This window comes from Hylobates moloch, unplaced genomic scaffold (genome assembly GCF_009828535.3).
Source record: "Hylobates moloch isolate HMO894 unplaced genomic scaffold, HMol_V3 SCAFFOLD_18, whole genome shotgun sequence".
NCBI lineage: Eukaryota > Metazoa > Chordata > Mammalia > Primates > Hylobatidae > Hylobates > Hylobates moloch.
This window is the reverse complement of record NW_026652293.1, coordinates 9,236,203-9,250,030: the sequence shown is the minus strand read 5'-3', so window position 1 is coordinate 9,250,030 and position 13,828 is coordinate 9,236,203. Positions and strand designations below refer to the sequence as shown.

At 47.0% G+C, this 13,828-nt stretch overlaps 1 pseudogene; it reads right to left on the bottom strand.

Moving 5' to 3' along the window:
• Positions 1–768: 768 nt before the first annotated feature.
• Positions 769–877, bottom strand: LOC116458181 (5S ribosomal RNA; annotated as a pseudogene).
• Positions 878–13,828: the final 12,951 nt, after the last annotated feature.

Below are 13,828 nucleotides of genomic sequence, written 5' to 3'. Positions count from 1 at the left end.
TGATGATGGTGGTGAGATAGGCAAAAATGACGAGTTTAGTTTTGGTTGTGTGGAGTTTGTGCATATGAGAACATCCAAATGGAAGTGGAGCTTAGGAGACACCTGAGCTGTAAATATTAAGTACGTATCATGTATTTTGTATTGTCTAGGCACTGGGGGATACCGTGATGATGAACATGGTTCCTGTTCTCCTGTCTAGGGAAACTGGTTAAGCATGTAAACATTAGCATATGTTTTGTTGCGAGACTACTTGCTGCTATGAGAAATACAGAAGGAGGACCTAATATAGCCAAGAACTTCTAGAACAACCTCTGGGAAGAGATGAGCTGAGATTAAAAGAAGGCTAGGAGTTAGAGGAAGGGAAAAGTGCCGTAGTTAGGAGGAAACATGCCAAGGTCTTGAGGTGAGAAAACAGTGGCATCTGGGAAGAACTAGAAAGTTTAGTGTCGCTGAAAGCGTGGACAAAGAGAGATGAGTAAACTGAATTGCCTGGGCATCCTGGGAGCGGGAAGACACCCTGACGGCAGGGAACCCGCGCCTGCGCTTTCGGGATCAGGCCCAGGTCTGCCCCGCCCAGGCTGAAGCCGGGCTCCTGGTGGGGCTGCAGTGAGGCGGAAGAGGTGGGATGCTGCTGCCTGGTGGTGCTGCAGCAGCAGACCTCCACGAGGAGGTCCCGGGCTACGGTGGGGTACACAGGCGGGCGGAAAAGGGGAAGCAGAGTCGGGGCGGTTGGGAAGCGCGGAGACAAAAGGAGGGAGGGAGCCAAAAAGCCTACAGCACCGGGTATTCCCAGGCGGTCTCCCATCCAAGTACTAACCAGGCCCGACCCTGCTTAGTTTCTGAGATCAGGCGTGTTCAGGGTGATATGGCCGTAGACACTAATGGTGGTGCCTGGCTGCCTCTTCAAGAGCCCGGCCCAGCCACGCCCACCCGACTCCAGGCGTCACCGCCACCCCGGGGTCGCGGGGCTCGGACTGGGGACCCCTGAGCCGCTCGCCCGCGGCCAGACTGCTCTCCCCTTCTACCCCCAAGCACCGCCGGTCTGCCGTGCTGCACCTTCCACCGGCCTCCCAGAGCCTCCAGCCATACAGCAGAGATGGTGGTTAGGATAAGAGTTTGAAGAGAGTGGAGCAGGTCTGGAAGAGGTATTCTGGAGAACAGGGGAGAGAACAGAGTAGGAAAATTTCCACCAGACAATTGCCTGAGACTGTCCAATTTGTAGACCAGGGTTTTTCAGCCTCAGGACTGTTGACACTTTGGATTGAAGAATTCTGCGATGGGGGCTGTCCTGTGTGTTGTAAGATGTTTAGCAGCATTCTTGGCCTCTGTTCACTAGATGCCAGTAGCACTCCCCCAATTATGACAATAAAAAATGTCCCCAGACATTGGCAAATATTACTTAAGTGGGGGAATGGCCTCTGGTTGAGAACCACTGAGGCCAGCCAATGAGTACTACAGGAGAAACATCACACAACCTGCAGATTGGTGTCACACATTTATGGCCCTGACCTGGCCTCTCAATTCTATCTGGTTCTTCTGTTTTCCTCATAGGCGAAGTAATGGTTCTAACCTAGAAGACAGAATGAAGTGAAGACAGGCTGACTTCTCTAAGCTCTCAATGACTCACGTGATAATAGATGTCAAGATAGAACCTACTAAATGTTCAGTAAGTGTTCTCTATTGTCATTTCCAGGAGGGGGCTGATTGAAATTGAAGAATAGTACAGTAGGAAGAGAGGACCAGGAGCTGAAAAGACAGGTCGCTATGTTGAGAGAGAGAGAGAGGAAGAAAGATCTAATAGGACTTCAAAGGTTGTGGTAGATGTATTACTGTCAAATCCCACGCAGCTTTTCTCTACCAGGCCTTGGAAAAGATTGCACTTCCTGCACCACTGGCAGCGGGCTGGCCAGTGGGATGCAAGTGGAAATGAACTGTGCTATTCTGAGCAGAGGCTTAGGGACCATTGTGTGGGTAAGTCAGTGCTCTTTTTCCTCCACATGAGGCTAGTGTGTCCCAAAATGGGGGCTGCTCCTTTGGCCTGTCTCCAAGACTGAAGAGAACAGGGAGCATAGCTGTACCTATCCTGCGATGGACAAAGAAGCAAACCTTTGTTATTGCAAGCAATTGAGATTTGGGGGTTTGTTACCACAGCGTAATTTGGCGTAAGCTGACTGGCATACGGTGGAGCATCCCAGATGAGGGCAAGCCCCCAGGGCCTAACAGAGTGAGTGGCTGGAGTATGTGAAGGTGAAATTCTTTGACATGAAGCGGTTAAGGTCCCACGAGGCTGTGGTGTTAGATAGGTCATTCATGTGATGTTATCACCCAGGAAGCTAGTAAGAGGTAGGAACCCAAAGTCTGTAATGAACAAGGGAAAGTGTGAGCAAAGTCAGCAGATGACAGCAGTAAAGAAGGAGTAAAGGGAAGTATAGATCTAAATATATATATGTATGTATGTGTGTGTGTGTATGTGTATGTGTATATATATATGTATATATATATACATACATGCAGAGATTTGGAGGTGTGGAAGAATAGGGGTCTGAGCGCAGTACTGGGGAGGCCCCATACCCTATCCTGAAAGCACATGAGGTATGGCAAAGTGACCACCAAGATCCTTTGGAGGGAAAGCCAGGTATCTTTTAAGGCAAAGAAGAGGAGGAAAGAAGAGTTTGGAGATGTAGGCAGGAAGTTGTTTATGAAACAGAATGATAGGCCGGGTGTGGTGGCTCACGCCTGTAATCCCAGCACTTTGGGAGGCCGGAGGTGGGGTGGATCACCTGAGGTCAGGAGTTTGAGACCAGCCTGGCCAACATGGTGAAACCCCGTCTCTACTAAAAATACAAAAATTAGCTGGGTGTGGTGGTGGGCACCTGTAATCCCAGCTACTCAGGAGGCTGAGACTAGAGAATCGCTTGAACCCAGGAGGCGGAGGTTGCAGTGAGTGGAAATCAAGACATTGCACTCCAGCCTGGGCGACAAGAGCAAAACTCTGTCTCAAAAAGAAAAAAAAAAAAAAAAAAAAAGAAACAGAATGATAGTGTGGTAGTTCATAACTTTTTTGGAGTCAAGAGTTGACTGCTCTGAGAACTTGTCTCCAGAAAAAGGGCATGTACTTGTGCAAAATGTTATATGCAAATTCAAAAAACATTTAGACTTCCTAGAACCATCTGTGGACCCTAGATTAAGAACCCTGATCTAGAACAGTGGCTCTCAAACTTGAGCAAACAGTTTGACAGTTCTGACGGTGTTTGACAGGTTGTTGGGCCTCACCCAGAGGTTCCAGTAACGTAGGTCTGCATGAGGTCCAGGCATTTGCATTTCTGTCAAGTTCCCAGGTGATGCTCATGTTTCCGGCCTAGAAACCACATTCTGAGAACCACTGCTGAAGTCTAAGGCTAAGGGGGAAAGGTTTGGGGAGAGGAAGAGGAACAGTGGGAAATGGTTAGGGACAAGATTATGAAAGCATCATGGGGATGAGAATGGATTTTTGTTTTGTTTTACTAGGCTTAGGCAGATACTCCAATATTTCTGACATACACGGAAAACCTTGCAGGAGTGGAGAAAAGAAGGGAGAGGTGAGTGAGCACTTATTTTAAGTTTAGGGCAAGGGGTGCAAAAAAATATCTTTTATGGCCTTAAGGATCACTTTCTTGAACACCCTTACTTTACAACAACAGAAGTGATATCAAGTATCACATGGCCAATTCACACCTTTGGTCTGGTAACCAGTTCTTGCCCCCTCTCAGTCTAGGGCTTATTCCCCTTCATCATTAACCTCTGAGAGAATCACTAGTGGGAAATAAGCTATGCTTTTGATTCAAAGTAAAGAGACTTGAACTTTCCAGTGCCCTAAACTGGGAAATCTTAAACTCCAGCAAAGTACAATGCTCAAAATTGGGTAAAGCTGCTACCTTCGTAGGGGATACATTTTGGAGAAAATTGCATCTACTTTCTTCTTTGTCTTTTCTTTTTGTGTGAATGTGAGTGTGCATGACAGTTTGTCTATGTTTGAAAAACTGACCATCAGCATTCCTGGAATTCTTGGCAATGAATTAGTATTGCCAGTTAGCTGCCTGCTGGGTGACCTTAGGTAGTTCACCTCATGTCTCTAAGCCTCAGCTTCCTAATATGTGAAACAGGCTGATGGAACAGTGAGATAACGCCTGTGAGGTGCTTATCACCTGATACTGCCTCTTCTTGCTGGCACATCGAGCTGGAGGATTGCAGCGTCTGAACACGAATGACCAATCAAATCTCGGGCCTATACCCCACAGATGTAACCTTTAGCTCCCACCAGAGGGCACCAGTAACCTATAAAAAATCTAAGGGGATGGGCGGTCCCTCTGCCCTTAACATCGTTGAATCTGCTTGAGGATAACTCCCTTAAGTCTATTGAAATATTCTTAACCCTGGTGTTTTGAGAAATCATTTGAAAAATACCTCTCACACCCAGAAGGAAAATATGGAGTAGAAGCGTAGGGTAAATGGTGCTCCAACTCCCCACCAGCCACCAAGAGAGTTCTATTTCCATTTTGTCATTTTGTATTTTGTCCATTTTTACCATTCAGTCTCCATCTCCTCAAGACTATCTGTAACCTAGTTACAAATTATTCTCTCAGTAATAACCTATTGCAGTTCCCTTCTTCCTGGTTTATTCAAATGAACTGAACTGCTGTTTTTTTTTCCCTTTGATATACAACCTCCCGCCTCCTACCCTATTGGGCCAGCCTTCCTTCCAGCAGGCAGTAGGGGGAGGGATCTATTTCTGAGCCTCTGTAGAGCATCAGAAGCTGTTTCCCTGAATCCCTTTGTGATGAGAGCCTAGTGGTCAACAGGTACCTATCACAAAAGGCTGTATTCCAGGAGAAAACTTTCCCCATCTAAGGAAGGGGAACGACTAGGAGAAGTTGAGGCTACCCACCACCACCTCCCTGAAAACATTACAGACTTCAGGGACGCAATGATAACGAATGTGTATCTGTGTTCTGTATACACATAGGGTTTGTTCTTTGTCTTTGTTCTTTAATTTGTTGGGGGAAGGAAATACAGCCTCGGGTTAGCTTTCACCGTTGCACCTGGGAATGCTGGCCCAGACAAGAAAAGCCAGCAAGAATATTGACTAGAAAAAGGGTATTGGCCAGGCACGATGGCTCACGCCTGTAATTCCAGCACTTTGGGAGGCTGAGGCAGGCGGATCACCTGAGGTCAGGAGTTTGAGATCAGGCCGGCCAGCATGGATTTGTACTAAAAATACAAAAAACTAGCCAGGTGTGGTCGTGTGTGCCTGTAGTCCCAGCTACTCGAGAGGCTGAGGCAGGAGAATCACTTGAAACCAGGAAACAGAGGTTGCAGTGAGCCGAGATCACGGCACTGAACTCCAGCCTGGGTGACAGAGTGAGACCCTGTCTCAAAAAAAAAAGAGTATGCTGTTTGTCTTATTAGGAACACAGAACCATGGAATATTCAGGATGACCAGGACTCCGGAAATCTAGTACAACCCTTCATTGTTCAGAGGGGAGAAACATGACCAGGGTCATGTGGTTTGTGAATGGCAGACTAGCTCTTCCAGCTCGAACTAGAATTCAGGTCTATGGGCAGACACACCAGTTCCTGTCTCACCATTCCATTTCTGAATCAGCCATCCTTGCTAGCATTTATTGTTTGCTTAGTATGTGTCAAGTATCTGTTCTTTAAATCTCACACAGTCCTCACAACAACTCTATGAAAGAAATGAATTGGTATAAGAATGAAAGACATTATTCTCATTTTACACAGGCATAGAGAAAAATGATGTAGGACAAAATTAGCTAGCATTCTATTTAAATCAATATTTTCCCATGAGGGTTAGTGGCATTTTGAATGGAATAAGGTTTTGTTTTATTTTTTAATGGGACTACTCCTAGCATAGCATGATATTTAGCACTTTTGGACCCCAAGCACTAATTGCCCCAGTCATTATAATACAAAAAATTTCCAAAAGTCCCTAAACGTAGACTATAGATGGTCCTGTTGCTGGTTGAGCACTACTGATTTTTTTTTTTTTTTTTAGACAGGGTCTCACTGTCACCAGGCTGGAGTGCAGTGGCACGATCTAGGCTCACTGCAGCCTCGACCTCCCAGGTTCAAGCAATCCTCCCACCTCAGCCTCCCAAGTAGCTGGGACTATAGCTATGCGCCACCATGCCCAGCTAATTTTTGTATTTTTTGTAGAGACATGGTTTCCCTATGTTGCCCAGGTTGGTCTCGAACTCCTGGGCTCAAGCCATCCACCTACCTCAGCCTCCCAGAGTGCTGGGATTACAGGTGTGAGCCACCATGCCCAGCTGAGCACTACTGATTTAAATGCATGGGCACAAGGAAAGGAGAGTTAACAAAGTTGCTTTGTTAGTTTGGTTATTTTTATATCAATAAAGGCCACAAGATGGAAATAGCAGGACAAGAGGAAGGAAATCCCTTGGGGTGAGCGTGGCTCTGGAAGGGAAGAGGTTAAATTATAAAGGAAGGGAATGAACCATAGGCCAAGGAGGATCCTGGCACATGGTCACTGGTAAAACTTGGAGCATGAACAAGGTCTGGTCTCACAAACTCATAAGCTATAGAGACCAGTGCGATCTCAGAGGAGAGCTGCTGGAATGGGGACAGTAGGGAGTGCAGGGGGTGAGAGTAAACTGGAGATCCATGCCCATAACAATGGGACAACCAACACCCAACTCCAGCCAGGTCTTTTCAGATGGTAGTGTGGGTCGTGGTTGCCAGCCTTTCCAATGTACCAAGAAAATCCACAAGGCTAGATTTTTCTAGGAAATCTCTCTGTTGTAAATATTGGATCAAAAGAAAAGTTTTAAAACACTAGGTAGACCCAGAGAAAAATGCTTGCAGGTGAATTTGGGTAGTCCGACTCATGGGATCTCTGAGGGACCATTCTCATCTAAGGTGCCATGGTGCATGCCCACTCTGCTGGTTGATGAAAAGGAGACAGGTTTCAGCTCACACAAGAGGGAATTTACCGCCAGTCTATGCTGGCAAACAGTGAGCAGGCTGGGCAGAGGAGTAGTGAGCATTCCCTGGGGCACCGGGCTCCGCAGAGGCCAGGAGCTGTCACGGGAGCTAAAGCAGGGATTCCTGTGCCATCTCCGGTCCCTTCTGGATCTGAGATTCGGGAATTCTGGGGCTGTGATTCCTTGAAGGCAGAGCTGGGAACGTGAAAACCGTAGACCCCAATCAATGCCCCAATCACAGCTCAGACCCCTGGGCAATTGTTCTTGAGCTTGGTCCTGTCATTCCCTCTGCTGTGTAGGAATGGGGAAAAGAACTCGCTGAGTCCCTGCTCATCCCTAGAGGTCTTTGCCTTGGTTCATAATACTGACAGTTTACAAAATCAAGCTGCATTTATTCTCTCTCAGCCAGTGAGTCCCTGACACAAACTGCAGAGCTAAACAAGCGATTTTCCAGCCCAGCTGTTCAGGCACTCGCTGAGTTTAAACGCACTCTTCTTTAAAAACCACCAGGAGCTGTATCCTTCCCCGTGCTTGTTTCCTCTCCTGTTAACCCAGCAGAAAGCAGGTCCTACAGGGTAGCAGTGCTTAACATGCTGGTGCCTGCAGATCCTCCAGTGGACGTGACCCTCCTTCCCCTGTGGAGTGATGACGGGATGCCCCACTTGTTTAGAATGAAACCCCAAACTCCAGTGTGTGTGCATTCTCTGTTCTTTCCAAGTGGGGCCTGCCTGGGCTTCTCGCTCTCTGGTGGAGCAGCACCGTGCCTTTAAAAGCAGGGCCTTTGATCATTTCTGACTTTTAGCAGCAGATAGTCAAATGAGAGGGAGGTGACAGGGCTTTGCCAACCAAACCCCTGATGTGGAAGAGTTGAAAACCCAGGGTGCAAATGTTAATATTGTCACATGCTAGGAAATCCCTGCTTCAATTCACCAGATACTAGTTAGTCATTGGCTTGTGAAGTCTGTAATCCCTCTCGTTTCTGGCTTTGCTTACAACCCTGCACCCGGGATGCTGGAGCAGACTCTCAGAAAGGGAGATGGTGCCAAGCCCTGTTCCTTTCTTTCTTGGTCTGCATGCCAGCTTAGGCCAGGTTTTTATTGAGCTTCAGGATCGGATCTTCTTTGTTATAGGCAGGGAGGACGGCGTAGGTAAAGCCTACTGACAAGTGCCTTAGACCCCTTGCACTGCCATAAAAAATATCTTAGACTGGGTAACTCATAAACATCTTTTTTTTTTTTTTTTTTTTTTTTTTGCGACAGGGTCTCACTCTGTTGCCCATGCTGGAGTGCAGTAGCATAATCTCCACTCATTGCAACATCCACTTCCCGGGCTCAAGCAATTCTTGTGCCTCAGCCTCCCAAGTAACTGGGATTTCAGGTGTGCACCACCACACCCAGCTAATTTTTGTATTTTTAGTAGAGATAGGGTTTCACCATGTTGGCCAGGCTGTTCTCAAACTCCTGACCTCAAGTGATCCACCTGCCTTGGCCTCCCAAAGTGCTGGGATTATAGGCATGAGCCACTGCGCCTGGCCATAAACATCCTTTTTTTCTTTTTGAGACAGAGTCTTACTATGTCACCTAGGCTGGAGTGCGATGGCATGATCTTGGCTCACTGCAACCTCTGCCTCCTAGGTTCACTGATTCTCCTGCCTCAGCCTCTCGAGTAGCTGGGATTATAGGCATGCACCACCACACCTGGCTAATTTTTGTATTTTTAGTAGAGATGGGGTTTCATCAGGTTGTCCAGGCTGGTCTTGAACTCCTGATCTCAGGTGATCCACTCGCATCGGCCTCCCAAAGTGCTGGGATTACAGGCATGAGTCACCATGCCTGGCCTCATGAATATCTTTATGAGATGTTTATTGCTCACAATTCTAGAGGCTGGGAAGTCCAAGATCAAGGTGCTGGCAGATTCGGTGTCTGGTGAGAGCCCATTCTTTATGGGTGGTGCTCCCTATGTGTCCTCACATGGCAGAAGGGCAAACAGCCTTCCTCTAGCCTCTTTTATAAAGGCACTAGTCCCATTCATGAGGGCTCTGCCTTCATGATCTCATTATCTCCCAGAGTCCCCACCTCTTAATACTATCACCTTGGGAATTAAGTTTCAACATATGAATTTTGGGGAGACACCAGTATTCAGACCATAGCACAAGCCATGCAGCACGACAGAATGCATGTGGAGGCTAACACCAGAGAAGGTCATTTTCGGGGTTCACTCCATCTGGGCCACCCTCTGGCATCCCCAGGTTCAGTCTGTAAGTTGTAATTTTCTTATCTCTTTTCTATTCAGCCTTGGTGTCTGGATGCCCAGCCTAACCAAGTCAGCTTCCCATCTTTGGCTGAGACAAGGAGAACCCTGCTGGGCTACAGGACCCAGGTAGTGTTGCTCAGGCATTGTCTTTTTTTTTTTTTTTTTTTTGAGATGGAGTCTCGCTTTGTCGTCCAGACTGGAGTGCAGTGGTGCGATCTCGGCTCACTGCAACCTCTGCCTCTAGGGTTCAAGTGATTCTTGTGCCTCTACCTCCTGAGTAGCTGGGATTACAGGCATGTGCCACCACACCTGGCTAATTTTTGTATTTTTAGTAGAGACAGGGTTTTGCCATGTTGGCCTGGCCGGTCTCAAATTCCTGACCTCAGGTGATCTGTCCGCCTCAGCCTCCCAAAGTGCTGGGATTACAGGCGTGAGCCACCACGCCCAGCTGGAAAAGACATTTTAATGCCACAAATGTAGGAAGAATATAATCTCCAATAATGGACAGTCTTTTGAAGGAAATCATTTAGCTTTGTCAAAAAACTGACCTCATTCTTATTTTTCTAATTTCATCCCCCATGTGACATCCTTGTTACACACTCCCCAGCCCTTGGATGGGACTGGCACTTGGGTGCCTCTGGACTAGATTTCCACTTTTCATTTCTACTTTCTGTGCCTGTCTCCATGCTTTCTGCTTTGTGATGAAATGAGGATAGTCACAATGTTAGAAAAAGTTGTGCAAAACTTTGAAATGGCAAAAGAAGGTTGTTATTGGGCATCCTGTCTGTTTGCCTGTGGGTTACCCCTGCCTTTCTTTCATCGTCTGAGCTATTTTATGACTCTGAAAATTGTAGAAAACTGGTAACAATGCAAATGATTTTGTCCATAGAAATGCAAATTATATCCATTGGAAATGCAACTGATTATTGCCCTGTGGATATTGACCAGTTTTATATCTATTAAGCAAATTAATGTCAGCATTCCTAATGGCTTCTGTATGTATCTGCTCTTTGGATTCTTTTTTGAGCAGTAGTAACATCTTACTAGTTCCCTTATTAATCGACAAGTTAAATCATTGGCATGTCTGAATTTCATGTTTGTAAGAGGTTATATTTATACAAGGGCCTTGATTTTACCTTTAAACATTTCTTTAACAATAACTCCATCTGAAGGTTGTTGTAAGGTAGAATGAGATCATGGATAAGAGAGTGCCTGGCTCAGGGCCTGAATTCGCCTCTCATAGTTGGGACAATCCTTGCTTCCTCCTGGTTTCTGGGCTGTAGGGCACCTTGTATTCTCACAAAAATAAATAAAATCTTTTAATTACACTTTTCACGTTACAGCATTAGTAACTTTCATGAGAATTTTCACCTTTCAAAAGGAGACCCTAGGGAGACTATAATGCTTACCCAGAGGAATTCCTGCAATGGTGGAAATCCAGAGGGGTGGAGTACACAGGTGCCACAGATACTGGGGGCCAAGGGCCTTTAAAATAACCTGCCTAGGTGCTATTCAGCTGCAGAGGGCAGTTTAGTTCCCCGACCTTCACCCCTTCCCCCATGTTGGGAGTGCTGGCCTTACCATGCTAAGGAGAATGGTTACAACTTTGTACCAGGATTTAAAAATATATACCTTATTAAATCCGCTCCTCAGCTAGATCTGTGAGGTGAACATGTTTATCCTTGTTGTTGATGAGAAACTAGGACAGGTTAAATGACTCACTCAAGATTATACAGATAGGAAGTTGTTGTGCCAGGATTTAAATCCAATGCCAGGGGCCGGGCCCGGTGGCTCACGCCTGTAATCCTAGCACTTTGGGAGGCTGAGGTGGGTGGATCACCTGAGGTCAGGAGTTCGAGACCAGCCTGGCCAACATGGCCAAACCCCGTCTCTACAAAAAAAAAAATACAAAAATTAGCCAGGCATGGTGGGAGGTGCCAATAATCCCAGCTACTCGGGAGGCTGAGGCAGGAGAATCACTTGAACCTGGTGAGGGCCGGGGGAGGGGTGGTGGAGGTTGCAGTAAGCCGAGATTGCACCACTTCACTCCAGCCTGGGCGAAAGCACGAAACTCCATCTCAAAAAATAAATAAATAAATAAATAAATAAATAAATAAATAAATAAATAAAACAAATCCAATGCCTGACTCCAAATCTCATGCTGTATCTGTGATTTGAGCCATGGAGTAGCCATTCTAATCAGGACTCTTTTTTCCTACTCCAAACTCGTCACCACTGCCGAAATCCACTGCCAACGGTTACACCTGGGCAAGGACATTGCTCCAGTTCAGATTGAAATGACCTGGGAGACAAAACCCACTTTTGTGAAAATATGTCAGAAAGAAATTGATCTGAACTTGGGAACAGGTTTTGATCCATGGGCTAGTGTACAGCCCAGGGAGGGCCAGTGGAGGTAAGAAGATAGTTCCATCCATCAGGAGCCTCTGTGCTCAGGGGACAGCGGGCAGGGGATGGGTTGCCAGGAGAGGGAAGAAGCTGGGGAGGATCAAGGGAATAAGTTAGTGGAAGAGCGCTGAGAGTTCATGCCCGCTCTCCTGCTTGGGGCCTGATAACTGGGGAAGATTCAGGGCAGAGAAAGAGGAGTTTACAGGTCTCAAGAACTGAGGTAGGTTACAGCCAGTAAATGACTTCCTAAAGGTCAACTAGCCAAAGCCATGCCCTCCGCTGTGGCCTGGGCCAGGTGGAGCAGGTCAGGTGGATGCTGGGATGGCCCAGAGGGCAGATAATGGACAACGAACCAGGCCAGGGCAGCGTCTCTGCTGGGCAGGGAAAACAGGAAGCCCAGGCACATGCAAGCCGGGTAAGTGTGTGTCTTGAAGATGGATGGGAGTTCCCAGACAAGGGTGACCTTTCCTTTCACCTCGTCCAGCTAGACAGACGCAGTGGTTCCAAGGCCCCTTGTCATCTGCTGATTGCTTTGTGATTAATGTACAAGTCACTTATTCCCACCTCCTGTCCCTGCTCCATTCTCCCCCAGATCCCGGGCAGACTCTTCTGCCCTTAGGTAATTTACTTAGAAATGATTGTCCCTAGAATCTCTCCATGTGCTTTGTGTACAGATAGTGACCAGGTTCTGCATGTGATTTCCCTGTGGCATTCCAACCAAGGACAGACAGGTGAGTCACAGCACTATGGAGAGACTTAAATATCTGCAACGAGCAAAGCAAGGCTCAGCCGGGGGCAGACTCTGTCCTGCAGGAATTGCTGTTCTTCCTGCATGGTTTTGGGGTCAGCTGGAGCGCAATGAGTTTGCACATGCTGGTCATTCACCAGAGCTGCCTGTGGGGTCTCAACAGAGTTCCACCTAAAAGGGACAGCCTGACCGTGGTTTACCTGGGAACCAGAGAAAAGCAGCTGGAAGGCTACTCTCAAGTCACCAATATCAAGCCAGGTAGACCCTATCCCCTACATATACTGGAAGCCAATGGTCTCCAATGGACATTATCACTTCATTTTCACACATATTTTATTCACTTTGACCTGGGGCTCAAAACACAGACTGCATATAAAATAGGTTTGATGCTGATTTGGCTACATGGACTTCATAATTCATCAGAGCAGGAAAGACAGAATCATAAGCTGTTAACATTCATTCATTCAACAAATATTTACTGAACACCAGACAGGAGAGAGGGATTGCCTGTGTTAATTCATTGGGAAGAGCACATCGTATTAATAATACTTCATGCTGTTCAGTTTTTCGTGCTGCAGCAGAAATTATTTAATTACCCTTTACTTCCACCCCAGCCTCCCTACCTTCCACTACAGAGCAGTTGAAAATGTTTTTGTTCAATATGGGGAAGCTTTGTAAGGTAAAGGACAGGCAGGAGAGAAAGAATGCTCTATTTGCAAAACAAGGCCAGGGGTGTGAGCTCTTGAAAGATAGAGCAAAGTTATGATAGCTGGAGGAATGTGAATTCCTTCAACAGACCAAATGGGAGCTTCAGAAAAAAAATTAATCTGGTGGCAGAATATATCTGGCTTCAGACTTTTAAGTATGAAACTAGCTGCTGTGAGGATAGGAAGCCCACACTCAGAGCTCAGCCTGCCCTCTACAGAGCAGGCAGGCATTCCTTTCCCTGGGGACTACGCAGAAGACAAGGGCTTCTGAAGGTGTCCCACACTCAGACTCCCTCCTTCCCCAATTCCCCCTCCTGCTTCCACACTTTTCCCTCCCCCAGTGAGTGATAGCCAAATCCTCTCCACTTGCAGATGTGGCCTTGGGAGGACCCCACAAGGGGATGCAGCCATGGAGCAGCAGCAGGTGTGGCCCATCTGGACTCACCGCTGCTGTGGAAAGGGGCCCCGGCCAGCTGGTCCTGTGGGCTGGAGTTAGAGCAGTCGTAATGGGCTGTGTTACACAGTGTGCTCTTCTAATCAGATACGTGTGGACATTAACTAATTAACGGCAGCCCCTGTGAGTTAAGTATTGTGATGAGTGAATTTGACAGATGAAGTACAGAGAAGTTAAATGACTTGCTTGGGGTCACACTGCTAGCAAGGGGTGGAAGAGGGATTTGAATCTGGGCAGTTTGCCTCCAAAGTCCTCATAA